Below are 16,650 nucleotides of genomic sequence, written 5' to 3' on the forward strand. Positions count from 1 at the left end.
TAATTTCTTTAAACAAATTAGTAATTTGTTTAAACGGATTACTAATTCGTTCAATTATTAATTCGTTTAAACAAATTAGTAATCCGTTTGAATGAATTAGTAATTCGTTTGAACAAATTAGTAATCCGTTTAAACAAATTAGTAATCCGTTTGGACGGATTCCTAATTCGTTTGAACAGATTATTAATCTATTTAAACAAATTAGTAATTCGTTTGAACGGATTAGTAATCTGTTCAAACGAATTAGTAATCCGTTCAAACCATTTGCAACATATACAACAAGTGCCATTTAAAGTATATGTTGTAATTCGTTTGAACGGATTACTAATCCGTTCAAACGAATTACTAATTTGTTTAAACAGATTAATAATCTGCTAAAACGAATTTATGGATCCGTTCAAACGGATTAGTAATTTGTTTAAACGGATTAGTAATTCGTTCAAACAGATTAATAATCCGTTTTAATTATTAATTAATTATTATTAATTTAATTATTATTAATTTTAATTATTAATTTGTTTAAACAAAACGAATTACAACATATACTTTAAATGGCACTTGTTGTATATGTTGCAATTCATTTGAACGGATTACTAATTCGTTTGAACAGATTATTAATCCGTTCAAACAAATTGCTTGTGAAACTGGGTGAGTGGGGAACACAGGCTTTAAGTCATAGTGGTTAGGTTCGCTGTTGTGTCCCATGCCAGCTCACTCAGTTGGTTCTATTGTTTTTTTTTTGTATGTCGTGTTTTTCATGTATTTTATATTTGGCAATAAAAAGAATAAGAATAAGAATTACTAATTCGTTAGAACGGATTACGTTCGAAAAACATATACTTAAAATGGCATTAATGGGCTTTCGTAACTTTCAAATAATCAATAATCAGTATTTTGTTTCACATGCTTAGAATTATTTACAGGGGCGATAGCAGGACTATCTTAAGGGGATTGCCCAAATGTCCAGGACCTTAGCCAGGATCTGAAAAGGGAGCGGGATTTAAAGCAAATTTTGTTAAATGACACCTCTAGATGGCCGGAAATGCTCTCGCACATGAAATTCATAATAAATGGCACCTCTAGTTTTTTTAACTTCTAATTTTATAGGCCGATTGTGTTTCGTTTAAATTATTATTCAGTAGAAACAATTTAACTACAACTAGAATAGAAGTAGGTAACTTCGAAACTGGCTTATACGTTTGTTGATATCAAAGGTTTCTTAATTAAATGATTGATTGCTGCTACTGTATGTCAATTCAGATGGAAAATCCACAGACATACAATACTGGCAATAAAACTATTCCATTGGATGACACACTTTTTCAACAGCCATGTTGGAAAAGGGTGGATTTAGGGGGTAATTTGCTAATAATGTAGTGAATATCCTCAAAAAACGAATTGCATGTTGGAAAAGGGTTAAGACTGAGGGCTGGATTTAGGTGTAAATTGCTAATAATGTAGCATATCTTTAAAAAACTTTTAAGTGAAGAAGAATTTTCATTGATATTTCTGTTTACATAATAAGGTTTACAATATAAATTATTAATAGAGAGATCATATATATCTGCTCAGTCAGTCAGGGAAGAGGACAAAAGGCTTCCTACTTTCTAGGAGTTTTATGTGGAGGAGTTTAATCAGCTGGAATCTTTGATTAATCACCTTTATTTTTAAACATAGTACTGTTCAGTGTCCTAGGGTATGTTCAGACTCACGGTGGCGTTATGTAAGCAGTGTACATATTTTTGTATATGAACTAAGCTGCAGGTTAGCGTTAGGAAGCTGTTACGCCTCGCCAGTGGCGTTAATAACCCTAGCAAGAGAGGATTACCTTGTGTTGGATAACAAACCTGACGCTGTGAGTCTAACCTTAGGTATTACTATTAATACCAACCTTTAGTCATCCCAATGAGCCATTAATGTAAGATAGGCCCTGTTTCTGCTACAATATGTACGGCATAAACATACCGTAATAATATATTAGAATTATAATTCGGTGACTCGTTTCTTTTGAAAACTACTTTGTGGGATTGTCTGGATTGAGGAATAGATAGCTATGGTTCGATCCCTCAAAATCCCCTATGGGACCGGAAAACCCTGTGTCTACCCAACTTGCAGTCATTGTCCATGGTCAGTTTGCTGTTTTGTACTGCTTACTGTTCACTTGTTTTGACGATAACCAAACTCCACATCTCCTGTTATTACCCTGAAACCTCGGTTCTATGACATTTAAAAAGAGCAAATATCTTAACATTTTCAGTCCACTGTGACATTTTAGTAATTGTTCTAAGTAGGGTATGCTCAACAAACCTTGTGTTATGAGTGAACAATATAGATGGTATATTCATAAGGCAGCAGAAAGGTGCAAGAAATATATGATAAAATATCAGAGTTAACGATATCGATAATGATCAAGATAAATATGCGGTATATTTATACCATGGAGCTATAAAAACTAATTTTATAGCTCCATGTTTATACAGTATATTTTTTATGAGACCCATTTCTGCTGCCACAAAAAATACCATATCAATAGGTATCCCAATGAAAGCGCACAGAGGGGTATCACTTTTGAAATATTAACAAAATTCAAATAAGTAGTATGACTTTGATGGTAAATAAATCGTATTCACTCTTAATTAATACTTACAAAATTTATATTGTTTGAAAGTACTTGTTTTAATCTATGTATAAGTGTGTTTACAATTAAAATTAATGAAGTAGTCGCCGAGAAAATGCGATTTTAAAACGGTTCTAAAATCCCGTCGAGCCGATTTCCGCGCGTTCAAAACCTCATCGGAAAATCCCCATCAGTTTTCAAAACACGATCGCACGATTACCATTGAAGCTAGCGGATTAATTTTTGTTGTATGTTATCAGGCTTTAAATGAGCTTTAATTTGATATGAAAATCGTCTTTTATAAATAGATTTTTAGTAACGAAAAGTCAATTTTTGTGACAAAAATCCAATTTTGAATCACCGTTTATGGAAAAATATTATGGATTTTGGTATTAAATTATAGCTAAATCTACATTGAAATCGATAAAACATAGATTACAAACGTATTGTGCATGGTAATTGTGCGAACTACATTTTAAAATGGTGCATGAGGCGTAAATCCCGTTCAGAATTTTAAAGATTCAACCATTATAATCCGGTGAATATTGTAGTGAGTAAAATATTGTACTGTGAAATACGCGCTAGTTTGTTGTGACGTTTTCCGTTTAATACATTATTGCACCCTATTAGCGAATGGTACGTTCCATATTTTGAACACGTTGTTTAGTTTTCCTCGCTCGAGTTCGGCCAGCTCGACGCGAGATGTGTGACAGCAGCGATGTCGGAGATTGACATGTCCTTTTCCGTCGTAGAATATCTGGTTTTACACATTAATTTAACAACTTAAAATTGGTGTAATGTGCGGAAGATTTATTATGCAAGTATACAATGCAAATGATTATTTTAAATGAGTTTATTTTGACCCATTGTGTGTTTGCCTATTAAAGAGAGCATCTTAAATTAGCCCGGCTTGGATTTGGTGTCATAATCATACGGCCCTAAAATTTTGTTTTACGTATTCAAAAGTTATATATAATTTAGTATTTATGATTGAAATTATGAATATAAAGTATATTAAAATAATATAATAATCATACTTACCTAAAATTAGTGTGAAAGAAAGGAAACAGTACACACAGTTTTTAACATACTTTTTCATTTTTTTTTTATAATTTTAAATTTCACCATTAAAAAAATATTTTTTTTTTCATATTACACATATCAAATATATTTATTAATGAAATATACACTACATTCTAACAAGTACAAAAAAAATTAAATGAATTAGTACAGTAGTTCAAAAGTTACAGATCATTAAAAAATTGCAGTTTTTTCATTTTTTAGGGAATTCCAGCAAAAATGGGCGCAAAATGCTTTCGGACCAACTTTGCGGACCAATAATTTTAAAAATAGGTTTCGTTGAGACTCCAAAAAAAATAGAGTTGTACAACTCTGTGATATCTATAGGTTAAAAAAAAATCAAAACTTTTAACTGATTATTGTAAAAGTTATAACCTTTTAAAAATGCTTCCAAATTTAACTGCAAAAAACACCATTTTTAGGCAAAAAATCGAGTATTTTTTTACCACTTTAAATAACCATAACTTCAGAACGGGTAATCGGATTTCAATCATTTAAATTGCAAAATGCTAATTACATTAAATTCTTTATGGTTAACTGAAAGAAAAAGTAAAAAAATTAATTTAAATTTTTTCATTGGGATACCTAATATCAATTATACCATATACAGTGTGTATATTCTTGGCAGCAGAAACAGGGCCATAGTATATAATATTTGAAAACTTCCATGTGATAGTTTAATGCAATGCTGATTTTGCCATAAGTCTGTAAATAAATTCTCTAGAATTAGTGGTTTTACATTTTGGTTTTTGAGCAACAAATATGAAAATTGGTGAGTACCGCCCATGTGCTATGATTTTAAAGTTATTTGTGATTTATTTATCCATTATTATTATTATTTTTCCATTCTTTATGAGGGACATATTGGGACCACAATTAATTGGATTGACCATTGTTTCTAGCAGTGTGATTGTATTAAAATTTCTTGATTTGATGTAATGCAGCTGACATTATTACCCCTGTCTAACTAAATAATTTGCTTGAATTCAAATTATATAGTAGTATAATAATTGCAATGATATTAATGTAGGATATAGTTGCAATGAATTACCTGAAAATACTGGTAAGTTAAAGATGTATTGTCCCTTTGATTAATTTAAAAAAAAAATTTTTTTTTATATTTAAAAAAAAAGTGGGTCATTTTGAAGTATCATAATAGTTATTAACTTTCACCAAAAGTTAGTCGAAAAAAAAAAAATTTAACTGAAATACAGACGTTTTTTTGTTCAAAAAATAACTTTGACTTCCAGTCAAAGTTTTCGATCAAAACATATCTCATAATGCAACACGCTTGTTTGGCTACTCTGTATGCATAATCATAAAACTTCCTCGCGATCTGTATGAAAACACCTTCTCAACCGCGACGAGTTGTAAACAATCCTAATTAGCATCATGCATAATGCATACTCGTGGTTTAAAATCTTTGTTTACTTTCGCTCGTGACGAATTTCCAGACGAAATGTAACCAAATTAATTTACCTATTAATTACGTAAACTTGTTGTTTTTGGCTCTAATTTTCGACTTAAAGTGAATAACTTTAATATTACTTTGATATGGCCAATTTAAATTTAGAATATTTTTTTTTTCATTTTTTGTGTTTCAAGGGACAATACATCTTTAAAGAAAGCTATTGCATGTATTGTGCTCCTTCTCTTATAGAATTGTTTATTGGAAATTATTTTCAACTGAAGTATGATCATAACTGTAATAATGACCATATACACTTAAAAATACAATTTAAAATCAATTATGAATGATTTAGCCTAAGATTATATTTGTTTTTTTTTAAAAAGAATAGCAAATCTCAATTTAACTTAACAATTTGGCACATTATCTATATTATTAAATTACAGTATTTTAAATAAGTGTGAGGAGTATTATTGATTAATCAATAACTATATTATTCCATGTAATTTTGAAAAACTAATAGTATTTGAAATATTATAATTAATATATCAAGTGTAAACAAACTTAGTTATGATTTTACCGGCATTTGTAAATAAGAAAGTTTGTAAATAATAATTACAGTATGTAGGTGGAAAGGTTAACTATATTATAATTATTATTTTTGACAATTATGTTTAGCTTTGATCATTTGACATTGCTGCAAAAGGGCATTTTTTAATTAAAAAAAGAAGAAAGAACACTGACAGATACATAAGCTGTAGTATATATAAATCATAGAGTAATAACATATTAAAGATAAAATAAATAAAAACAAAATGTAATAATTAGTTTCACATTTCCTTTATAATCAAATTTTGGAGATGGATGGCTTTTTAATCTATTAGCTACATTGTGTACTGTAATGGTAATAAAAAAAATAAAAATGAAGTATTTATTACGCACTCTAAGGTATGTAAACACAACTGAACTGTAAGACCATCTTTCACATATTTCTCAAATAAAAAATAAAAAATTCAAATCCTGGACATGAAACGTAACAAAACAAATTTGGCCTATTCAGTTTTCTTTAAAACTGTCCTTAACCATGGTGATATAAACAAGGGTTTGCAATGACATTACATTTGTTTTACTGTCAAATCAGAAAGATGAAGAAAACTAAGTTTCAGATTTAGCAGACATGTTTTATTTAGCACTCAAATTTAAAATGGATCATGACAAATTGTTATAGTAGGACATGTTTTATAGTCTAGAAAATTTGAGGAACATTATTTTTTTTTAAACTTGCTGATAGTAATACACCGTTATCCTCTCGCGACAAACAAATCATCATGTCAACCTTGTCTTTAGTTTTAATAAAGTTACTACCGTATATTTCGGTGTATAAGACGCACCCCCTAACTGAGAGTAAAATATCGGTATTTTTTATATCGTCGATGTATAAGACGCACTTTATATTTCATCAAAACAATGTTTTTTTAAATTGTAATCAATATTATTGTAATAATATATTTTGTTATATCTACAACGGCATCTTTTATTTTGGTTTTTTCTTACCTCAACAAGTTGTTTCTAACTTGTTATTCATGAGTTTCACACCCGCAACATCGTGTGCATGACCGTGTGTGTAACACGCATGTGTGTGGGCTAGCCTTGCTCGACATCGATCATTTCGAGAGGGCGCACGTTTTCACGGACAATCGTATTCGATTAGTATCTATGTATCCGAGAAGTGTGTACGCTAGGTCCATGCTATAATCACCTGGAGAATATACTAGTCGAATACCGTACACCATGTGGCCTCCAAGAAGGGCGGTCGGCGATCATGCGTATAAAAATAAATACTATTCCAATCGTAAAGGTTTACAAATGAAATTTTATCAGAGCGCCTAAAACAGCTCCATAATGAACAAATCTTTTCATCATATTTAGTATAACATCACGCTAAAATGCCTTGAAAACTAGGCAGAAGCGGGTTTCCGTTACGTTAGTACACTGTATCTAGGCCTTCCTAGCCTACTCAGGCCTAGCCAACGGTAACTGGACGATTCGGCCCTGAGACGATTCGGCCCGCTAGCCAACGAGGTGACGATATGTACAATATGTGTGGTGAGGCATTTATGTTCGGTGTATAAGACGCACCCTTAATTTAGAGGTCAAATTTGCGTGTAAAAAGTGCGACTTATACACCGAAATATACGGTAAGTATGAGACTGATTAGAGGTCTCAAATTTAATGATTTTCACATAAGTAATAGCTAAAATTAGAATATTATTTACTTATTTCCCAATATTGGATCATTTTATTGACAAAGTTGGGTAAATTTTGAAAAATCTGACTTTAAAATAAATTAAAAGGCCTGCAGCCAGTTACCATTTGCGGCCATTGAAGAAATGCATAATTGTTTTCATTAATTCATTTTAAATACTGCATTAAATATTTCTTATTGTATTTTTTTTTTTTAAACAGTGATCATCGACTGAATTTTCTGAAAAATTTACATACAATTATATTCAATCAACTTTCTTTCTTTTTAAATAGCTAGCTGTTGTTGAAAATTGAAGAATATAATAACATTGCATAAAATAAGATAAGAAAATATTTTCAAATAATGGCATGCTTGGAATGTTTCACAATTACATATAAATGAAAGATAATATATAAGTGAAGTCAAAGAATAAAACAAATAAAATATGTAGTGGGATATTATACTACAAGCGATGGGGTACAGTAGGATGATAGAGCAAAGACCAAAGCCTTCAAGGCACATTCCGTAGAACGATAATGCTCTTATGAGCAAATGTAATTTAAACAGGTTTTATCTACAGTAATTATATGCTGTAATTTGTTGAAATGTGCCACAATTATATTTGGCAAACATGTCAATAAAAAATATAAACTAATGTATTGTATTTGTTGTATGTATTAATGTAAATCATTAAAATAATGTAAGGTTTAAGATGAGTGAAGATTTTGTATCTATAATTACAACATTAAATCAGACAAAATCTTTATTACTCCAATTTATAGATTTTATGAACAAATTAATCTAGACTTTTTAAATTGGAAAAAAAAGTTTAAATATTTTGTTAAAATTATACAATTACTTGAGACACTTAAATACAAGTGTGCATGACTTACCTCGTCTGCAATATTCATGTCTGATCCTGCATTGATCAGGCACATACATGTGCTGCTGTGACCAGCTTGGGCAGCATAAGACAAAGGTGTTCTTTTATACTGAAAATATTAAGCACATAGAGGTTATTATATTTCACATAATATAGATAATTATCATTATCAAAAATCAAACTCAAAGGTAACATTTATTTCTCTTTTAAATTCCTAATAATAAAGTACAACAATTTGTACAGGTAATGATTATTGTGTTTGCATACCAGATGGTTATTTGCATACCAGATGGTTATGCCAAGTCAGACAATTCAGAATTAAAACAAATTAGATTAACAATGGATAACCAGCTCTAAGTCTGTCAGAAGATTTCTTAGTGTTAGTATCAATAGACCAGCACTAGTTTGCCTTGTGTTACAGAAGTTGTGTTAACGTACAGTACTATAATAAATATTACTGAGACTAAGCAAGGGGCAATAAAATAACATGGAAACCTGTCAAATCAACCTGCTTCACCACCACTTTGATTACTTGTAAGCAAAGGATTCATTGGAGATGATGACACAATTGTATTGTGCATGCTTAGAAGGAACCAGTGGCCTGAATAGTCTGAATAAATGATCTGTAGAAGCAGAGTCTAGGCCGTAATTGTGTTGTACTGTATGTATCCTGAGGTGTGGGGTTAATCAAAGGGTTATAAACACAATCGTCCATCCACATAATATACAATATTGTAATTATTTATAATCTATGCATTTAATTTATTTCGTCTTTCATAAATAATAAAAATCACAAGGTACAGAGCACTTTAGGGGGTAGACGGGATCGTCAAAAAGTGAAACAAAACACTATCAAGTGACTCTCTGACCCCCTAAAGTGTAAAAATTAAATAAACTTAAATACAGAAAAACAGTTTAAAATAACATTTCACATTTCATTGAGTTCAGACAGGTATTTGAAGCAAGTTTTTCTTAAGTGAATATATAAATGAAGAAAGGGAAAAAACTAGACTATCTTTAACATTTGGAGGCAAGTTATGAACAGACGTGGAAATGAATTAAAAATATTATAATGAGCAGAATTCGTTCTTGAAATACTATGGAAAAATACTACAGAATTAAGGTGTCGCAAATTTTGAGTAATGTAATTAATATTTCGTGGCCAATACATTTCTAACTGCCGAAAATGTTGGCCAAATTAGGGCGAGTAGACCTTGATATACATAGTGTAAGCCTCTATGATAGGGTCTACTTTACCAAAACAGAAGATCAATGTAAATATTGCAGTATACAGTAGTATAAAGTCATTTTGATAACAGCATAAAGAATTGTAGTACAAAACAGTCCCATATAAATGATAATTAATGTGACTATGAAAACAGTTAAGTGGAGAAACAATTAATGTACAGTACATTTACATTTGTTTTGATGATATGTGTCATCATTGTGTAACTTTCATTTTCAAGTGCATGTGTATGTAAAATGAAATGTGTGAGCTCTCACTGTAAGTATGAGTTTGGGCTTAGTACATTCCTACCAATAAATGATATTCAAATTGTTGTAACTTCATTTTAATTATTGTTTTTTAAATATTTCTGATCTACTAATTTTTTAAGAAAATACAACAATCTTTATTAAACAAATTTTTGCCAAGAGCACCAATTCAATTTTTTTTTGTATATGCATAATGAACTGAAAATATAAATACTACAGAAACCCAGAATGTGGGTATTGAAGGTAAACAAAATGCATAACCAAAAACAAAAATGTTTCCTCTGTATGTTTGAGTGCTCTATTCATTAAATTATAAATCCCATCTTTTTATATTTTTCGTATTGGAATTCCTATTTTTCATGGTCCCAGATCTTTTCTCCATACTTGATAATGATGATTTCTTTTTAATCTAATGTAATGCGATTCATATTGTCAACTTGTCATGCTCATCTGATTCTTGAAAATATGAAATAGATTGAAAATTAAAATTCTCAAATTCTCAAATTTAAAATTTAAACTTGAATATGCTGTATTAGGAGTAATGCTATTATAGACAGAAACTAAGGTTTTATTACTAGTGAATTCAAAAACTGAACGTGTCATATGAACACTACACAGTAGCCAGCTATACCTATTTTGGAATGATAGTAGCATTCAAGCTTCCCTCTTCATAATATTTAAGTGTCTTGATATACTATTTGTTATCAAAGTATTTTAGGGATAATAAGTTGACAAATTAGCATCCTGTTTCCACTGTAAAGTATATGTACAAGAAAAGCACCAGTGATTTATTTAAAGATCTGAGTGCAGAATAATTTGAATTCTAACAATCATCAATGTTTAAATATGCAGTCAGTAGAGAATTAAATATGCCATAAAGCAGACAATTTAAACAGCTATGATCATCTGTTGTTTTAGATCTCTAATTTTTTCATTGATCTCTTTTAGATGAAATAAATTGACCATGTTTATATAGGTATTACAAAAATCAGAAAATGTTCATGAAAAAACTGTAGTATGGCTACAAAGCAGGTAGTTTGCTAACATTGTGTCTTCCTCAAAGACATTAAAAACATCTCCCCCAGGCTCTTGTGTTGTGTTAAAATAAAGCAGGCCTTCTGATGGAGATTGTATTGTGTGTTAAGCACATGGAGGAAAATTGTGATTAATCTGTTGAAAATAACCCTAACTTGCTTGTATAAAAAGATACATCTCTCCTTGTTTACTGAATTTGTTAGGAGTTAGGGGGTTTTCAGCATTAAACTTGTCCATTCTAGTCTGCCTTGTATATACTGTATTTAATGAATGAGTGACTTGATGTCCCACGCTAGCTTTTAGCTTGAATGAATGCGTGAATGGCTGCTCTAGCTAGGCCTAAAAGGGGACGGGATGTTTAACTACAAGGTGTATTTATTTATTTCATTTGTTAGAAAAAATAATGGTTATCAGTTGATACATGTAGTTTGTAGCCTAGTTTTTTTTCAATAGTTGTATTTGTAGTCTAGTAGGCCTTATTTATTCTGGCCTTTTTTGTTGTTGAAATCCATCTCACGCATTGACGATACAGCCTAGGTCAAACCTTGTTCTCGTCATAATGGGAAACGTTCTGATTGGATACAACGTTGAATTGCAGTAGCGTCGTACGCTAAAACGGTACTATCAACCGTTTTCCACTACAACGCTAAAGCGTACTACGACGCGTTGTACGCTAATCCCCAACTGTTCAGACACACATTCTTTTACCGTCGTACACTAAAACGGTCTAACGCCATAGGTCTGAACAGCGCCTTAGTGCTAGAATATTCAACCAGGTCGTTGTTCTCCAGTTTCAACTGATATTAAAGAACAGGCTTTGAAAGCTCAGAAAACATGACAATGAATGCAGTTTTAATGTCCTACACCAAACATGAGGATGGAAAATAAGTGACTGACATATATTTAAAAAATATTAACAAAACTTAATAAATGTCCATTTATACACAAACAAAACAATAAAGAAGATATCTATATTAAAATGTCTGGCTGTTTTACTTTATCGTTTTGATTTAGCTTTTTGCTTATTTTATTATTTTATTTATCTCCATTGAGGTCCAGCCACCCACAGCATTATCATTATTTTCATTTAATTGCCTTTGGATTTATATTAAAATGTAACACATTAACAAGATTCTGTTTTTTTGTGACTGCAAATGTTTAAAAAATTTATTTTACAGTGCGCACTATAATATTTGCGGCAACTCTGCAATTTGTATTTTAAATATTACTTGCTTTTAGAATTAAAGGGGGGTTCCAGGTTTAAAATGAATAGTAAAAAATGTAAAATATATTTGTTTGTCTCTTGAACGGTAAAAGTTTCAATTTATATAAGCGCCCAGTGAAGCAGAACGAAGGCTGTGAAATGAGGCCACATTACAAGTGCAGCTACGGCTAAATCACACTGTGGTTACAGAATAGAAAATTCGTGAAATGGTCTTCCGACGACTCGTTATCATTAACCATATCAATTACTTTTGTAAAATTATACTTATCTGATGTAATTTTAGTCGGTCTTCCCATTTATAAAGTCAATTTTCTATTAAAATTCATCTAAACAGTGAAAAATTAGATATGTTTGCACTTTACGTTTGCTGATTTTCGCCAAAATCAATGAAGCATAAACGTATACTGTACATTCCTGCTGAGGAGCGAGATGACGATACACGTGCTCTCTCTGCCCATGCCTGACATCGTCATGTGATAAGCAGATACAGTATACAATACCAAACTGGTCGGGTCGAGTATACCCCATCTATAATCACAACATGAACGATGTACAGTATTTGATTATAGGTCAACTCGACCTACCCGAATGGTATAGATAATATAGCTCGAATGAGAGAGTTGGAATATTTGTAAACATAAGTATTGCTAATTTTAACAAGTGTAGCCTATAGTGAAAGGCCTGGTAGTATCAATTTTTAACTGGGCCGGATCGGCTATGTCTCCTTTCCTACTACCTGGTGTACTTGCTTGATGCAGTATCCGCTTTTTTTAGAGAGTACCCTAGGCCTATTTTAGGCCTACTTAGACGATCGGGACACCATACGTGCGGACAGCGATCAGACCTTGTTTTGCCTCAATATTTACAGCCGATTTTGTAGAACGTTTAGGTTTGATTGTTTAGGAGTTTGGTTGATTGATAGGATGGGGTTGGAATCCACTGAGTTTTGTTGTTTATGGGCCAATCGTTAAGTAGTAGGCTAGCTAGACCCATGATGGGCGCCAATGTTTTAACGTAGCCATCGTGGCATGGAATCCCTAGTCAGAATGGCTCTCACCCATGAAAAAAAAATGATTTAGGCTAGGCCTAGTACGTGAAGCCGATAATACGATCTGTACTATACAGGTATAAAAATAGTATAATTTATGACTCCGTAATCTGTACTAAATTTTGTATTTCATTAAATGTCAAATAAATAGTTGCTACTACTGTTATTATTACACTTTAGGCCTAGCTTAGAAAATCTACAAAAAATGTATTTCACAGGGAAGAGAGATGTAAATTAGTTTACAAACACAACGTACATGACGTCGCGAGTTTGGAATCCACTGATGACGTGATTTTGTGAATATCTCATGAATATTAATGAGCTTCCCTAAGCTGCTGAAAAACAGACTTTCCATGAATTTACCCTAAAATGTATATGAAATTTAATTTTTTATTTTCTCGTTATTACTTTTTCATTCTGACATGTCTATATTTTTATATTTTTTATTTAATAAATATACGATATTTAAAAGCAATTTTAAACCCAGAATCCCCCTTTAATGAAAACAAAAAAGACACTCAAATATCAAAATAGGACTATTAACTACACTCTTATAACATAAATGCTATAATTGATGTACCTCTGGGTATTTGTTCTGCTAAAATGACACATTTATAACAAAAATTAACCACTAAAATATTAACAACTAGAGGGTACTCCGAGAGTTAAAACCTCCGCCTACTGTAAAATTCCTATACATAAAATGTCCCCGGAAAATATATTTATTTTTAAGTATAAATAGGCTAACTGCACACTACAAAGTTGTGGATGAGCGTTTGGTGTAATGGTTATGTATCCAGCCTCTCACAGTTGAGATCGCTGGTTCAAGTCCCGCTGAGGTTTTTTTTTTTTTAATTATTTTTTTTTTTTTTGTGGACCTTGATCTTTGACCTTGACCCTTCAAAATTTAACCACAATTATATGATGATTCATTGATCATTGTGGCTATAAGTTTGGTGAGAATCAGATAACAACTGTGGTCTCTAGACAGTAAAATAGTTTTTTGTTAGTTGTGACCTTGACCTATGACCTTTTCCCCTCAAATTCGAACTCATCTGAGCTTTTTGGGCTTAGATCATTGTGACCAAATTTGGTGAGAATCGGCTAAAAACTGTGGCCTCCAGGCACACACACAAACATACAGGGGTGAAAATATAACCTCCTTGGTGGAGGTAATAATGAGGGTACTCCGAGAGTACAAACCTTCGCCTACTGTAAAATTCCCCTACATAAAATGTCCCTGGAAAATTTATATATATTTTTTAACATTTTTTTTTTTATTAGTTCTAAGTGTAAATAGGCTAATTGCACACTACAAAGTTGTAGATGAGAGTTTGGTGTAATTATCCAGCCTCTCACAGTTGAGATCAGGGTTCAATTCCTACAGAGTTTTTTTTTTTTTCCAATTATTTTTTTATTTCTTTTTTTTTGTGGACCTTGATCTTTGACCCTGACCCTTTAAAAATTAAACACAATTATATGATGAGTCATTGATCATTGTGGCTAAGTTTGGTGGGAATCGGATAAAAACTGTGGTCTCTAGTTTTTTGTTAGTTGTGACCTTGAACTATGACCTTTTCCCCACAAAATCGAACTCGTCCGAGCTTTTGGGGCATAGATAATTGTGGCCAAATTTGGCCAGATTTGGATGAAAACTGTGGCCTCCAGGCAGTTCACAGACACACACACAGGGGTGAAAATATAACCTCCTTGACAGAAGAAATAATGTAAGGTAATACATTATCACTAAACATATTACAGTTTAACCACTATATTGTTATGTTTTGAAAGTTGGAAATCTAGGATTCGAGTTATGTTTGTATGTCCGCCAACTCTCTATTTTTAACTTAATAATGGTTTAACTACTAAATTAAACTTAATAAAAATCTTTGTTTAGTTATCTATACTTCAATGTTTTAAAGACCCATTCCCTACAATTTGTGACCTCACGATCAATCAAAAAGTGGGTGAATTAGAGTAGAAAAACAAAAATATCAATCCATGTATTGGTATAAAAGTGTAGTAGGCTTTGTAGGAACTTTAGCTTTCTTAACTATGGACATAAAATCTTCATCTATATTATAATTTGAGTAAAGGGAAAAAGTATTGTAAAACTTGTTAATGGGTGAAAGGATGACCTAATAAATATCACTTTTTTGTGTATTACATGTAGTTCCATGTAAACCTTTTTTATTTCCTTTTTAAAGCGGTTTTAATATTTCTAACATAACTAAGTGAACAACAATCACGCTACTCCACATGTTATGGCATTTTTTTGTAAATTGTTGTTTCCCTCCGCCAGGAGAGACACATTCAACAATCAGTATTCAACGTTCAGTCAGGTAAGTACCACCATTGTGCTTATTTCAATTAACCCTACCCATTGTCCACCTCCTGTGTAATGTGCATCAATTCATTATAAGATTCATGCATTGTTTTATTAGATTAAGGAATTGTAATGTAGGCCTAGTAGAAACTGTTGTTACCAAGTTACAACGGCACTTTGTCATAATTTAATTTTGTGCATATTTCTGATATACAAACAATCCGCAATGCTTGTTTAACGTACAACACTTTATAATAATAATATTCATATTATTAACCTCATTCTGTTGTTTAATGTTACAATGAGATAAAGATGTTACTGTTTCACGTTTATCAACTTTTTAGTGGAGGTTTTGATATCTGTCAGTTGATATAAATTAAAATAAAAAAATAAAATAATATTAAGTAAGCTATTTAGGTAAAAAATATCAGTAGCCCCACTCTCACCCAAATAAAAGAATTCAACATTCCTTCATTCATTACGGAGGTTGCTGGTACAAAGGTGTAATATTTTTTATAATAACATTCATGTACAGCCTGCAGTATCCTACAACAGAAGCCTGGGCTCAGCCAGACACCGTTTCATTTCGCCATAGTTCAATTTTGTACCGTATATTTTGGTGTACAAGTCGCACCTGTGTATAAGACCGACCCCCTAACTGAGAGTAAAATATTGGTATTTTTTATATCATCGATGTATAAGACGCACTTTATCTTTCATCAAAACAATGTTGTTTAAAATTGTAATCAATATTATTGTAATAATGTATTTTGTTATATCTACAACGGCATCCTTTATTTAGGCTTTTTCTTACCTAGGCTGGGCGTTTTATAACAAAATACATTATTACAATAATATTGATTACAATTTTAAACAACATTGTTTTGATGAAAGATAAAGTGCGTCTTATACATCGATGATATAAAAAATACCAATATTTTACTCTCAGTTAGGGGGTCCCCATTCTGTCAGTTCTTTCTAACTTGTTATTCATGAGTTTTGCACCCGCAACATCGAGTGCATGACCGTGTGTGTGGGCTAGCCTCGCTCGATCATTTTATCCTTTATATGTATTGGTCATCAATTATCAATTATTATCGCGAGAATAAAGATGATGGGCGTGATTGTTCCTCGCTACCACACCCAGACTGCAAGCCCCGATCGCTACAACCATGCATCTGATGCCGTGCCGATCCACGATCTATATCAATGATGGCATCATCACACTTCACAACAACAACAAACCTGGGGTCTCTTCCAGCGCCGGCCGCCGGAAAACATTTGAATTG

Source organism: Antedon bifida, chromosome 2 (genome assembly GCF_963402885.1).
Source record: "Antedon bifida chromosome 2, ecAntBifi1.1, whole genome shotgun sequence".
Taxonomy (NCBI): domain Eukaryota; kingdom Metazoa; phylum Echinodermata; class Crinoidea; order Comatulida; family Antedonidae; genus Antedon; species Antedon bifida.